This window comes from Ziziphus jujuba, chromosome 2 (genome assembly GCF_031755915.1).
Source record: "Ziziphus jujuba cultivar Dongzao chromosome 2, ASM3175591v1".
NCBI lineage: Eukaryota > Viridiplantae > Streptophyta > Magnoliopsida > Rosales > Rhamnaceae > Ziziphus > Ziziphus jujuba.
The window spans coordinates 15,431,735-15,446,226 of NC_083380.1; the positions used below are offsets into that span (position 1 = coordinate 15,431,735).

General features: G+C 26.5%; 2 long non-coding RNA genes across 2 annotated transcripts; both read left to right on the forward strand.

Moving 5' to 3' along the window:
- The first annotated feature begins 2,466 nt into the window (after nt 1-2,466).
- Nucleotides 2,467-3,554, forward strand: LOC112491559 (uncharacterized). Its single transcript, XR_003055824.3, has 2 exons — nt 2,467-2,756; nt 3,254-3,554. It is a non-coding gene; the product is annotated as an uncharacterized LOC112491559 (long non-coding RNA).
- Nucleotides 3,555-6,451: 2,897 nt separating this feature from the next.
- LOC125422515 (uncharacterized) lies at nt 6,452-7,387 on the forward strand. The gene is made up of 2 exons (XR_007241217.2): nt 6,452-6,678; nt 6,993-7,387. It is a non-coding gene; the product is annotated as an uncharacterized LOC125422515 (long non-coding RNA).
- The last annotated feature ends 7,105 nt before the right edge of the window (nt 7,388-14,492 follow it).

Genomic DNA, 14,492 nt, shown 5'->3' on the forward strand with positions numbered 1-14,492 from the left:
AAGCTCAAACTTGCTAAACTTGACATATATTAGTGTTGCCTTAAGATCCTTGACAACCAACTTGATTGTATCTTATTTTTTGTTTCAATTTTTAAGTACACTAAAAAAATGTCATCTTGCAGTGTTTGTGATATCCGATTCTCTGATTTTTTTTAATTGATGATTTCTTGATCATTAGTCAAATGTGAAGGACATTAATAGCATTTAGTAGAAACTACAAAACACTCACGCTTTAGTCCTGCAAGCAATGGCACTTCTATATTCCACAAATATAATCAATTTCTCAAATACCACAACTAAAGCACAGTTTTAACTCCAACATTTGCACAAATAAGCCAAAATCAAAATTTAACTTTTGATAAAGTGATCAACCAAACAAATTTGCAAAAATCCTAACAGTAACAATAGATTACTATCAAACTCTCAAAAAACAAAATCACTTAAAAACACATCTTCTAAGATCAATCCAAAAGTCATCTAGTAGTCATCTGTATCACTCTTTCACAACCCACCTCTCTTAAATTGTAACTAACTCCCACAATCAACAAGCCAAGAAGAAAATTTAGAACTTAAGTCTAATTTTTGACTAGTTTAATAGTTTAAGGTGCATTGATAGTTTAAGGTGTATTAATTTCAATATCTCTATTAACAAATATTTAAAGTGCATTAATGCCAATATCCTCCCTATTACTAGTTTGGCAGAAGCAAGCTATTAATAGTTTAACGTGAATTAATAGGTGTAGAAGCTGATATCAATATCCTTATTAAAATAATATTTAAAAAAGAAAGAAAGAAAGAAAGAAAAAGAGAAGAAACCAATACAATATTCGTTGTATAGTGCTAAATTATAAAATATTCCTGAAGACAGAGTCATAAAGTAATTAAATTATAAATTTCAATGGAGAAAATTTGGTTCAAACATCGATCTCCAACCATCAAGCAGTCGATCAAGATTACAATTTGAGGTGGGAGAAGATACCAATTAATATCACACTCACTCGCTTTAGAAATTTAATTTGCATAATCAAATAATTATTGTTTTTTGTGTTTTTTTTTTTTTTGCTAGAAAGTTAATTAGCATAATCAAATAATTATTGTTTTATCTGTTTTTTGTTTTTTTGCTAGAAAGTTAATTTGCATAATCAAATAATTATTTTTTTTGGTGTTGTTCCTAAATGATTTTGTTCAATAATAATGATACCCAAATTTGTAATATAATCATTCTTAAAAATTCATATAATATCTTTTTCTTTGAATTATGTATGAAATGGAATTATATATATGTAATTTTGTTATGGTAAGGACTTTTGAGTGTCTTATACAATTATGATCTAATATTAAGCCAGGCTAGCCTTGCTTTTGCAGTCAGAAATTGGAGAGGAAATTTGCTGTTTCTTGCCTCTGAATGCATTCTTTGTGAGTCCCCGCTAGAAGCAGAAATTAAAGCCATGCTTTGGGCAGCGATTGTAGCAGCTGAAAGGAACTGGGAAAACCTTGAATTGTCTTCAGACTCAGCCATGGTGGTCCAGAGCATCACAAGTTTAGAGGAACCTTCAGGATGGAATACCAGATATGATTACATCTCTCTACGCTCCTTGTTTTCTTCTAATAATTGGAAAATTTGCTGGAACTCTAGGGAGACCAATGGTCTGGCAGATATTGGGGCCAAAAAAGCTTTATATGATGATATGTGCTTTGACCTTGATAGTCTCTGCTTTGAATCCCTTCAAAGGGATGTCCTTAGCTTCTGATTGGATTAGGTCCAGTTTAGGCTTGTAAGCTTTCCTTCTTTTTTATTTTTTGTCTTTTTGTTGGAATGAACGTTTTCTTTTATCCAAAAAAAGAAAAAAAAAAAAAAAAAAAAAAGAAAAGAAAAAGAGAGGGTCGTTGCCTAGTTGTTCCCACCTGGACGACCAAAATCATTTTGATTGTCATTTTCAAAAAATAAAATTTTAATGGTGGTGGATTAATTGTTTTTTAATATTCTATATTTGATTATTAGATTCTTGAATCTGAAACGTCTTCAATTTATAATTTATTTTACATTAATTTATTATCTAAATTAATTTTTAAATTGACTAACAAAAATTTAAAAATTAATAAAATATAAACAAAATGCGAAAAAAATAAATAAATAATTATTGAGAAACTAACCTATTTTTTCAAATTTTAAATTATTGTTAATTAATTTGGAAATCAATTTGAGAATTTAATTAATGTGAAACAGATTAAAAATTGAAAGTTCAATGTAAATGTATTAATTTTAAAAGTTTAAAATGCAATCTGATAAAGATATATAATAGTAAAATACAATTAACCCTATTTAAGCACAATTTTAAAAATTTGATCATTGGGTCAAAATTGGAGGTGCCCAATTTTATTAAGTCACCAAATATATATATATATATATATATATATATATGTATACCAAATGCAGATACGATAAAATAGTAGTCTATATATATTTTAAAAAAACCATTAAAACAAATAAAGAAAGAGAGAGAACCAATACAATTTTTGTTGCATAGTGCAAGATTATAAAATATTCCTGAAGACAGAGTCATAAAGCCATTAAGCAATAAATTTTAATGGAGAAAATTTGGTTCACACATCAATCTCCAACCATCAAGCGGTCGACCAAGAATACAATTTGAGGTGGGAAGAAGATATGGGTTTGTCTTCTCTACTTTGCTCTGTGGTTGCAGTTTTCATAATTGCTGCTATGCTTGCCTTGCAACTTGGAGTGGTTAGTTCAGGTAATTCTTCACTTTTAATTTTCTTCTACTTTTGGTTCATGCATAGGCCTTCCAAGACATTCCAACTTTTCGGTTGCTTTGTTTTGGATATCTAAGGCTACAAAAATCATTTGTTGAATGTCTAATTGCATATAATATATAAATTATTTTATCAAAATTATATATAATTGGAAATTAAATGTCTTACATAAGCTGAGTAAGGCACCCAATATATAATTTTTCTCAAGGCATTCTAAAACTAGGATAAGTGGATTAGCCCTTTCTGCTATAAATATTAGCCAATATAGTGAGAAGGGTAAGTGTTTGTCTTATTCCACATGAATCAAAATTGAAATTAAGTTGGTGTTTTTCTTTTTCTTTTTTTTTTTTTTTTTTTTGGGGGGGGGGGTGGGTTTGATACAAAATTTTGAATGCTCATTCTAATTAAAGCCATTGATGTTAGTGAAATGTAAATATATATAAACCCATAATGCTATGTTTTTTTGATAAATTTGCAGATATGAATACTAGGAAACTGCGAGGAGAGGATAAAGGTTCTCCCTATCACCCGGCTCCGTCCCGAAATGGTCCTGTGAACGAGGGACCGGGTCACTGATTCTACTCCTCCAAATGCAATTGGGCTTTCATCAAAAAAAAAAAAAGATATATGCAGTTGGGCCGGATTAAGCAATAGCCTGCAAAGCTAGCTTATTCTCCAGTTCCGATTTCCATCAGCATACCAATTAATATCAACTTCACTTGTTTGGAAAGTAAATTTGCATAATCAAATAAATTACGTATTTCTGTGTTGTTCCTAAATGATTTCGTTCATTAATAATGACACCCAAATTAGTAATATAATCATGTTCAAATAAGAAAAAAATGTCATAGAATATGTTTTCCTTTGCATCATATGAAATGGAATTATATAAATATATAGTTTTATTATGATAAAGATTTTACGTATCTTATACAATTAGAATCTAATAGAATAAACTAAATTTTACATAGTTTTTTCTTTTCTAAAAGTGTTTTATGATAAACTATTACTATTTTAGTTACAAGGTCTTTTTGATGTTTGAAGTACTTCTAAAAAATTGTTCAAACATTTTTTGAAATAGTTTTTGAATTTTAAAAGCCAAAAATAACTTCTTAGAAACTATACCAAAGAGGCCGACTTATATTACCTTATAATGGGCTACATTGAGATATAGTCGGAAAATTATGAATGAAAATTATTATTTTGTAACATTTATTATTATTTTTAAATATTAAAAAACAATATGGAAAAATAATTTTTTTTGTTTTTTGAATAATTATGACAATATCTTTTTATAAAGGCGAGTAGAATGCCGTGTCTCTAATCCACGATCTTGTAAGTGTTGGGGTGAAGGACATATTAACTTAATCAATATTATTTGACAAAGAGTTTTCTTTAATGATAACTAATAAAATAGCTACATAGTATCTAGGTCTCACATATTTTTTTAATTAAAATATCAAATTATACATTTTTCCTTTTTATCTCCATTTAATATTTGTGCTACAATTTACCAGAAGGTAGGCTATATATTTGATTAAATAAAAAATCCTATATATATAAATATATATATGTGCAGTCTGTTTATGGTGCGGACGGTTCTTATACGGATCACAGTATTGGTGACGATTTTTTATAGTATTGGTGACAATTTTCTAAGAAACCATCGTTAATACTATGAAAAATCGTCACTAATATTGCGGTTCTCATACGGACCGTCCTCACCATAGAATTTCTGTATATATATATGTGTGTGTGTGTGTATCTGTTGAAAGAATTAAGTTTTCCCCATATTAATCTTCTGCCAAAGTTTAACTGGACAATGGAGAATAACTTGCAAAAAAAAGAAGAAAAATTAACTGATCACTTTTGACTTGTTTCTCAAACAATGCTTCATTACCCATTTTCAATTCTTTTTTTTTTTTTTTTTTTTCAAATGTCATCCCCTACTGAGTTTCTAACTCATTTCTAGATTTATTGCTCCCTCTTAAGTTGAAATTAAGCAGAGCCATTAGATGAGTAATCTGTCTCAAACAAAAAAAAAAGAAAAAAAATTAATTGCTTGATCATTAATTAAATCAATGACTTTCTACAAACTTTTTGTCACTTTTCCCTCCTACCCTAAATATAAATTGATTTAAGTAATGATCAAGCAATTAATTTTAGACTTCAATAGTTAATGAAGTCATTAATGCCTCCTTATACGAGTAGCTGGGAATTAGAAATTACCAACGTCCTAACATAAATGAGTTATTTTAGACTTCAATATTTAATGAAAGTCATTGTCTCCTTATACGGTGGCTAGGAACTAGAAATTACCAAAATCCTAACATAAATGAGTTGGTAAGACACTTGAATTTACATTGAAGTTGTAAGACTCAAATTTCCATTTGCTTTCTGACGATAGGCAACAACAAATTAATTTACAAAGCAGCACCTGTTCTATCCATGTCAATTCAATTTTCCAAATCAGACTATGACTGTTTTCCAATTTCTTGTAGTTTTTTTTTTTTTTTTTTTTTTTTAAGGGATATTTGAAGCCTCCCTGAATAGTCCAAGACAAATTAAAAAAAAAAGTAATAGTATTGGTAGTCGTCCTTTTTTTATTTGTTATTCCCATATTTAATTCGGATGCTCCCAAATTTCTGACCTTAATTTCCTTTTTTCTTTTTCTTTTTCTTTTCTTTTTTTGTTTTGCAAATTACAAAAATATATTTTTGGACTTCAATCGGACATGCTTAGACATGATATTAATATTTTGACCAAGGGCAGGGTCCTACGACAATATTTATTAGTCATGGCTAAAGCCAAGCTGCAAAGGATGAGAAAAAATCGTCCTACAATATATTTAGGCATGATTATACTAAGATATGGCCATTTATATTGAATGAGACTCAAATCATTCTGATATGAGAATTTCTGAGATGCAACATGAGCAACAGTAGCAACCAAGTTTTTTTCTTTTGTTTTTGTTTTTGTTTTTTTTTTTGAGTAACCTGTTGTTTACTTGATATATTGCAAAATGATTTGCCATTTTTGTTGTGTTAAAATCACCTAATGATATTAAAAAAATTAAATAAATAAGGAAAATGTAATATAAACCACTAAAATAACATTAAGATATTTTGCCATGCATGCCGGTTGACAAATAACTTGGTACTATAACATATATATATATATATAAATGTTCAGTCCTAGTCATATCTTACATCTCCAAGTAAATAATAGATTTGGTACCAAATTATTTTATATATATTTACTAATATATAGTCGCGTATTTTGGACAAACACTTGAAATTTGTTGTTATGACTTGAAACTTTTAATACGATGAATATTATTCATCCATGGTATTATATGAACTCATATTAATTGCTGGATATTTTGTAATACGATGAATGGAGTTGATGGTCCAACTTTTTTTTTTTTCTTTCTAAATTGCTTCACGCAATTTAATCAGAACCCATGACTTTTACTAGTACTTCTGTGTCTGTTTGATTTCTCTTAGACTACTTTTTACATGCGGAAATATGGTGTGAAATAACATGGTCAAAAGGGTAGGTAGAGAATTATATAGTACGTGTCCAATTAAAATTCAAGACTCTGACTTTTCTCATTTATATAGCACATAAGAACGGTACGTACTCGTAATTCAAAGTAAAACAGTCTGCTGTGTGAAATGAAGAAATACTATTGGAATTGAAAAAATAAAGATGGATGACTTTCCTAAGCAAAAAAACCTATTTATAGCAAATGAAGCTCAAGACGGCATACAATATCAGTTTCATTTTTTTTTTTTTTGGGTAAAATTTAGAAAATGGCTTCTTTCTTCAAAACCTTCATCCTACTTTTATTGGTTTTCCTCAGCTTATTAACCTCACAGACAGTTCACGTTGATGCAGCAGGTTCGTAAACTTATATATAAATATAAATATATATATATATATATATATCCGGTTATCTATCTATATCTTTTATTTATATTTTTTATTAAAACCAGGAATAAAATTTAAATTTAGATTAATCTAATAATTTAAAATGGAAATTAATTAATGAATAATATCGGGTATGCATGATAATTGCATGGGAAGGTTTAATGAAGATATAGCCTAGATGAATCAAATTGACTCTATTTATTATTTTATTTTTATTTTCCACGGTTTTAATTAGAGAATATTGAATAATTATGCGATTGATGGAAATGTGAATTTGTGCGCAGATATGATGAAGTTGCGGAAACTGTTGAATACAGCCAGACTAAACTCATCACCCCCTTCTCCCATCCGTAATCCCACGAGAAGTCCTAGCCCCAACACCCCCTTCCCCCATCGGTAATCCCACGAGAAGTCCTAGACTCATCACTCCACCGCCTTCCTCACCAAATTCACTTGTTTAGGATCGTTTGTTCTTCAATTATTCATTTATTATTTTTTGATGGAATTATTTGTCCTTTAATTGGATTGTAATAATCTTATGTTATCTAATATTCTCTCTTTATATCTTTTAATAATTTTTTCATTAACTCGTACAAATTATTTAAAATATATAAACATTAATTTTATGTAGTTATATAAAAAATACTATGAAGCCATGTGCTAACTCTGATGGTAAAAAGTACCACCATCCCAGTTTCTGAGTTGGATTCGAATCTCACAAGCAAAAAATATATAAAAAATATTATTTATCATCATTGATAACCGATCATTAATAAAATTTATATATCAAATAATAATTTAAATGATTATTATTAATGAATTCATTTTAAAAGTTTAAAATATTGCATAATAATTTTCTTATAATATACATAGTTTTGTTTAGCTCAAAACATATAATTTCAGTGCATTATGGAGCATATAAATCAGCTGCTTTTTAAAAGCCTAGCCATTCTATTTTCAAAGCTGAGTCACAAAACTATTGATAGGAAGGAAAATAACAAAAAATAAACAAAATAAAGAATCAAGTGATGTTTTTGTGCGTTTGCAGTGGGCTGGACTCGTCTAGTCTACGATCATGAAATCCAATTGGGCCAGGGTCCACCAAGGATGGATGGCAAAAAATTGAAATAAAATAAAATAAAATTCTCTTTTTTTTTTTTTTTGGTTACGAAAATTCTCCTCTCTATTACAACATGTGCCTACTCCCAATCTAATATGGATTTTATTACATACAAGTTGGGAAAAAATTTAATTACAATGAAGAATTTAATAAATATATTAAGATAACCAAGTAAAAGAGTGGCAAACAGTTTCCTCATGTCTATCATACAATGTTAAAAGTTAAAAAATAAAATTATGTGTATGGCTCAAACCTTTTATTGATATTGATATGTTATCTTTTTGCTATATTTTCCATCAAATAAAAAAAATAAACGTAATTTTTTCCACTCAAATATTTATTTTCTTCTTATGGAATGCTCACTAGTTCCTATTAGTCTTTGTCAAATATCAAATAATGGAATAAATATTGCATTGTGAAAATTCATAACATAAACCAAAAATAATATTTATCTAAATTTTAGTGATAATATAAATTTTTTATGATAATATAATTAAGGGTTGTCCATGATATATATCTATATATAGAATTTTGATCCGTTAATCGGAAACATATTCTAATTTTTGGTTTGCGAATTTAAGAATGAAACAAATGCAAAGGGTTGCTACTTATTCTACTATGTTTTTATATTTAAATTATTAATTGACGTGCCATTTTTAGCATATATTAGGTCATAATTAATATTTGATTTTTTATCTTTTTAAAACTGAACCAAATCAGATTATTGAAAACAAAAAAGAAAAAAAAATGCACCGACCATCATCAATTCGGTTCGGTCTTACATGGGTTTAGGCTTTGGATCAATACCCTATTTTATTATTATTTTTATTTAATTTTTTAAAATAATAATTTTTTTAATAATTTGAATTTAATATTTTAATCAAATAATTTGAAATCATATATATATATATATATATATATATATTTAAAATATGATTAATTACAAATATTAAAAAATAATATATATGGTCGGATTAGTTTGGATAATGATCCAAATGGAGTTGAACCGAATCTATACAATCTGATTGATTTGGCAATCTATATTAATATCAGCTCACCCTAGGTTCACAAATTATGTTGGTGTTTTCCAACATGCTCCTAGCAAACAATATATGATTAGCTCTTGATTTACTTTAGCATATAATTAGGTAAGGGTGTTCACCGGTCGGTTCCACTTGCTTTCAGCCGGTTCTGATCAGAGGACAAAATTTTTCGATCAGTTGGTTAATTCACTGAAACAAATTTGTCCAATTTTGAAAATCGACCCAGACCGAGTGACACTTGACCGATCAATTTTAGCTTCGTTTCAATTTTTGGGCCAGCATAGTTTTGGGCCTCTTTTTTTTTTTAAGAAAAAAATGTTATGGGCCTTTTAAATGCTATATTCAGCCTTTTCTAACTCATCAGAAAAGAATGTTTATTGTTCTAACCGTTAACTAATTATAAAACACACACATACACATCTCAAAGCAAAAGGTATGACAATATCCGTAGGACAAATTCAAATACAATATAAAATTTTTCAGAAATATTTTACCAGAGTGACTAACCAACTTAGGCACCAAGGAAAGACCTTTTTTTTTTTTTCTGTTTTTTTTTTTTAAGCTCCTAGCCATAGAAGAACTCCAAAAAACAAAGTTTTTAAGCATCTTTAAAAATACCAATATGAAGAAGAATGAACTTTTCACTAGAGAGAGAGAGTACATTGTTTCAATAAAGGAAAGACAAAGGATCAAAGGCGAATATTAGTGGAGAAGAAATCAAGAAATCCTTCAAGGTCTGTAAAAATGAAGAAAAGGAATGAGAATGAAAGTGAATCTTGTCGCTTCTATAGGAATGTCATTCCTATGGGTCTTGTGGCTTGTGGCTTCCACAGGAATGATATTTAACAATAAATTAAATATTTTTGATATTATAAAGTTGCATAATTAAAAAATATTTTTTTAATGGATCTAATGGATTTATCATGTATTATCGTGTTTTATCAATTAAAAGTTATTAATTTTTTATATCTTATTAGGTGATATTAATACGAATCCTACACGATATTATCAACCTAAACTTATAAGTTATCATGCAGGTTCGTTCCATATGAGATTTTGCCAATCTTAAAAATACCAAATGTTTAGAAAAAAAATCTAAAAGCAACAAAAAAACCCATATGTTTAATAAAAAATTAGAGAGCCCAAAAAAAATTAGATGTTGGAAAAAAAAAATTTAGCAGTCGAAAAAATACTAGATGATTAGAAATTTTCAAATGCCCCAAAAAAATACTAGATAGTAAAAAAATTCTTAGATCTCTCAAAAAAAATAAATAAATAAAATACAAAATGTTCAAAAAAAGTTCTAAAAGCCTAAAAAAAATATCAGATGGTTAGAAACATTTCGAGTGCCTAAAAAAATATTATATGAATAATACCAAAAGCTTATAAAATACCTGATATTGAAAAAAATTTTATGTCAAAAAGTTATTAGATAGTTAAAAAAATTTTGAGTGATAAAAAAAAACCAAACGGTAAAAAAAAAAAAAATTTCGAGAGCTAAAAAAATTAGATGTTCAAAAAATAAAATAAAAATCTAAAAGCCCCAAAACAAATTGGCATCTTTATTGAGTCCTAGGATTTTTTTTTTTTTTGTTTTTTTTATTTTTACTATCTGTAATTTTTTTGTGTATTTGAAAGTTTTTTTAGGGCCTCAGAGTTTTTTTTCACCGCATGGTATTTTATCATTTGGTATTTTTTTTTGGGTATTTAGACTTTTTCAACCATTTGGTATTTTTTCCGTCCTTTCGGAATTATTTGAACATCTAATGCTTTTATTGAGTTCTTGTAATCTTTTTTGAATATCTGATATTTTTTGTCATGCTTTTTAATTTTTTTTTTAACATTTGTTATTATTTTGGCTCTCAATTTTTTTTTTAATATTAGGTATTTTTTTAGGCTTTTAGAATTTTTTCCCATCTTGTATTTTTATTGTGCTCTCAAAATTTTTTTACCATCTGATTTTTTTATGACTTTAGATTTTTTTAACATTCAGTTTTTTTTTAGGCCTTCAGAATTTTTTAAAATATTTGGTATTTTTTTATGCATTCAAAATTCCTTTTAATCATCTAGTATTTTATTTTGTGATCTCGAAATTTTATTGAGTATCTAGTATTTTTTATCATGTCCTCAGATTTTTTTCCCACTTGGTATTTTTCTTGAACTATCAGATTTTTTTTGAACATTTGTATTTTTGAGCTCTCGAAAATTTTTGTTGAATTTTGAAATGGACAAATCTAAAAACTAAATTAAAAATATAAGTTTTAGAAGGTCACATGCACAGCACATGACTTATATTTGACAGTTTCGATCAATTTCAGTTGACTTGAATCAATTTATAAGAATTTTAACAATAGGGGTATCAATGGGACAAAATTAATTTTAGAGTTCCCAAAACATATTAGGTGATTTTAGAGAGTACAATAGTGCAATTATCCCATATATAAGTACCATAGTGCAATTATCCCATATATAAATATAGAGGTAGATTAATATGAATTTGATTTGATAGATTTATCATTAGATTTTTTTTAATTAATTTTTTAGATTATATTGACAGATAGGGTTTAAAATTCAACTCAAATATAAGTTGAATCACATATTAAAACAGTTTTTGGGGAAGAAAATAGTATAAGAAATCAAATAACAATAAATGAATTTTTCAAATTTAACTGTTAAAGCAATTAAAAAGCTAAAAAAAAAAAATTCTAAGATATCAATCTCATTGTATCAATATAGTACCTATATATTCTATTATTATTTATGTAATTAGCATCGTACCATATAGTTGACCTACATTATACAATATGATACAATAAATCTCTATTGCGTGCCCCCACGCGCGCACACACACCCAAAACACGATTCTTTGTGTATAAAAATTTATTTTCAATATAAATTAATTGTTATGCATATGTATATATATATATATATATATATATATATATATATATTAGTAGATGAGAAATGAGAAACCTCCCCGAGCATTATGCTAATTATTTATTTCACAGATTAAAATTTCGATATCGATAAAAATATCGAAAGTTTAAAATTAAAAAATATCTACAAAAATAAAAAAATTATTGAATATTGAAAAAACTTATAAACAATTATTGAAATTAACAGAAAATTATTTTTTAAATTTTTTATTAAAACTTTATAACTAACTTATTGAATTAATTAATTATCAAATTGGCTATAAAAATTGCTAAAATTATTGAATTAATATTATATTTCTCTTAGTCAATTGATTTATAGTAAACGTTAATGGTTATAGTTATACTATTATTAATTAAAAAATACAAAAAATACATATTTAATAAAATTATTTATTAGTTAAGATATATAGAACAATTATTACAATTACATTATATTTTATAAAATCATTTCAATATAATAAAAAACTCATAGGTGGTTGAAATTTTTTTTTATTTTTCTCATTTTCATTTTAAGATATTAAATGTAAGAAGTAATTATTGATGATGTACATCCTTTGATAACTTTGTATGTAATTATTAATATTTCATCGATATATATATTTGATAGTTAAGTTTGTATAAAATATATTCCTTTCATATCTTTCAATTTCTGTATACATTTTAATTTTTATCTACTTTAGAATATATATATGAATATTAAATTTATAATTGTAAAAAGAAATATATAATAATGGATAGGTAGACTTATAACTTATGACACTTATTTTCTGTAAGAAAATAATAAGCATACTTGTTTGGTATAATTTTGAACATTGTTAAATTAAAAGGTAAAAAAAATAAAAAAATCAATAATGTTAATTTGGTAAAAAAAAAAAAAAATTTACTAAACATTGATAATATTTATAAAAAATTTTGATAAAAAAAAATTGAACAAAAGAAATCATAGATATTTCTAAAATTTTTATAGAAATTCATGAAAATTTTAGAAATTTTTATGGGAATTAAGGATATTTTTAATAAATTTGTGAAGGATTTAATATGGACATTATAATACAAAAATTTCTTAAAATTATTGAAAAATATCAAAAATTTCAATAGATATTATGAAAATTATATCTATTTCTACTTGAAAGTTAAATTTTTTTCATATATTTAAAAAAAATTTCATAAAAATTTTGTAAAAAGTTTCGATATTTTAATAATGATTTACTCTTACACATCATCATTAGTTATTCTTGCATATATTTATAGTATATTTTATTAAAAACAAATTGTTAATCCTTGACCATGTGTTCATTCATGACAAAAATATGTGTCTCAATCATGTGTTCAAAAGTTGTGCTATGCCCCTCATCTGGTAGGGATAAAATCAGATAGTCCATGATCATCCATTTTTTTAATGGTTTCTTTATAAATTTTTGTAATGAATGGGAAAATTATAATAAAAAATAAAATATTAAATCATATGTTTGAAATTATATCAATCAATTTTGATGGAACAACCATGTAAAAACACGGACCAAAAATTTTGGACTTCTTAATTTTTTTCCATTTGGTATATAGTTTCAAGCACTATTCAAAATATTGATATTGAGTTTTGAATACAGAAATATTGATAAAAGTATAGGCAAAAATATTAATATTAATAAAAAAATAGAAATATCTATATAATTTTTAATATCAACCTTTTAAATAAATATCGGAAAAGAACCGTATAGGTACACAAATATATATATATATATATATATTACACTAAGGTGGCCGTTTTATTAAAAAAAAAAAAAAAAAAACCTAAGTTGACCGGACTGAGTTTGACATTGAAGTTGTCTCTTGCAAGAAGATGGTGTAATTTCTCTTAAATCATGATTTCCCACTCCCACACTTTGGTTTCAGTTTAAATTTGCCAAACTTAATTTGACGTTGAAGTTATTTGAAAATGCTTAATAATTCCCCTTACTTGGATTTTTATTAGTTTAAGTTGGCCAAAAACTGATAAGTTTGGCATTGAATTAAGTTGTTGGCCAAAAAGTAAGGTAATTTTTTTCATCTATATGTATGGGTCTAACGGTCAAAACTCAATAGTTGTACGCTTTTAGATATATATACTCCACATGCACTTAATGGGTTTTATCTTGACTATCAATAAATTAAATGAAAAGTTATTGGAATTCGAAAAAACTATAAAGTAAACAATTTCGTTGTTGTGAACATGATATTTAATTATATGTAGTAGTCTTAAGCAAACTGTATAATAAAATAACTCTCCCAGACCCTACTTACAAGCATTCCCATAAAGTAAACCTAGAAAATCGGTGGTATTGGGCTTACCGATTGAAGATCAAAGCGGATCCGAAATTCAAACTTCAACCCCATAATATCGCTGAAGCAGACAAAAAAAGTATTAATTGTCAAGTTGGAAGATTAATTTCTTATTCCAAATGTTAATCCATAGAAACGTGCTAACCACATGAGCACCAACACTCTTACATATTATAAATACATACATATATATATATTTATATATAATATGGTTTCTTAAATCATGCGCATAGAGAGGGTTGCTTTTTTGGTTTCTAATTTTTTTTTTTTGTGGTAGTAGAAACCTAGCTCATGTGTAGAAATGTGGGAAAAGGATAGATGATGATCATGAAGAACAACAAAACATTTTAGAAAGAATGAGTAAAA